A 1990-nucleotide genomic window follows, 5' to 3' on the forward strand; every position below is an offset into this window, starting at 1 on the left:
ACGGTTTTAACCCATATGTACAGGCATCAAATATACCATATTCATGTTGGCCAGTTATTGTCACCCCTTACAATCTTCCTCTAGAAATGTGCATGTCTAAACCTTACATGTTCTTGTCATGTCTCATTCCTGGGCCATTCAATCCAATGGTTCGCATAGATGTGTTCTTAGAGCCTTTGATAGACGAATTGAAGAAGTTGTGGACGGGTGTGATAACATATGATATTTCAAGGAAACAAAAATTTATTTTAAGAGCCATGTTGATGTGGACAATTAATGACTTTCCTGCTTATGGTATGTTGTTCGGCTGGAGCACTCATGGTAAACTGGCATGTCCACATTGCATGGAGCATACAAAGGCTTTTAGATTATATCATGGGGCAAAAAGTTCTTGGTTTGACTCCCATCGGAGGTTTTTACCGAATGACCATGCCTTTAGGAGGAACAAGAATGCTTTCAAAAAGGGGGAAGTGGAGATGGGTGACGCACCACCATATGTAACGGGAGAAGAAGTTTGGAATAGAATCAACGGTTATCCTAAAATAACTGAAAATGGTGCACCAAGAATTGATGGATACGGTGAGTGGAATAATTGGACGAAAAGAAGCATCTTTTGGGATCTACCTTATTGGAAGCATAATTTGTTAAGGCATAATCTTGATTTCATGCACATTGAAAAAAATTTCTTTGACAACATCTTTTATACTGTGATGAATGTTGCGGGCAAGACAAAAGACAATGACAAGGCCCAAATGGATTTAGCTTTGTATTGTAGACGAAAAGATTTGGAGCTAAAAAGCCATATCAATGGAAACATGTACAAGCCAAAAGCAAATTATACACTTTCTTCAGACCAAACAAAACAAGTTTGTCATTGGGACAAAGATCTTAGGATGCCTGACAGATACTCTTCTAACTTGTCAAGGTGTGTTGATGTTAATAAGGGAAAGTTCATTGGGATGAAAAGCCATGACTGCCATGTGTTTATGGAATGCTTAGTTCCTATAGCATTTAGTTCTTTACCGGCTCATGTTCTCAATCTCATTACAGAGATAAGTCATTTCTTCAGAGATTTGTGTTCTACGACATTGAACGAGGATGACTTGGTGAAGATGGAAGAAAACATTCCCTTCATTATGTGCAAGATGGAGAGAATATTTCCTCCCTCATTCTTTGATTGTATGGAACATCTCCCTATCCATCTTCCATATGAGCCAAGACTTGGTGGACCAGTCCACTATAGGTGGATGTACCCTTTTGAAAGGTGACAATATGACATCTTATTGCTCAATTTACTTGGCATAATTCAAAATTCCTAACATGTCACTTTCGTAATTGTAGGTTCATGGGATATGCTAAACGTTCGGTTAAGAATAAAGCTAGGGTTGAAGGATCTATTTGCGCATCATACTTGCATAGAGAGACAACTCATTTTTGTTCCCACTATTTCAAAAGCTTCATGTTAACACCACAAAGCAGTAGAAATGAAGTACACACTGAAACAGAAAGTCGTACTGCAACATTATCAGTGTTTGACTAGCCTGGTTGTCATTCTGGGAGGGAATCAACTCATTGGTTAAGTGATTCAGAATTGAGATCAGCTCATGTTCATGTTTTGATCAATTGCAATGAAGTTCAACCTTACCTTGAGTAAGCTCCAATGTCGTTTATATTTCCCAAATATTTCATTTCATAAATTAATTGTCTTTGATCCAATCTCGTCATACATATCGACAGCTCATTCTTACATGTACATCAACTATCTGAGTCAAACAGTTCGGCATACATACATGCTAATTTCCCATTGTGGTTCAGGCAAAAAGTACGACTTCCAATCATTCCTACACATTCATTTCTTTCTTAATTCTTTAATCATGAAATTATTGAATAGGTTGAAATATCATATGGTTATAGGTTCATGAAGATCCTTTAAGTGTGAGGAACCAACATCTTAGAGATTTATTGCTTGCTCCTTTAAGGTGTGTAAAGG

Source organism: Vigna radiata, chromosome 8 (genome assembly GCF_000741045.1).
Source record: "Vigna radiata var. radiata cultivar VC1973A chromosome 8, Vradiata_ver6, whole genome shotgun sequence".
NCBI classification, from domain to species: domain Eukaryota; kingdom Viridiplantae; phylum Streptophyta; class Magnoliopsida; order Fabales; family Fabaceae; genus Vigna; species Vigna radiata.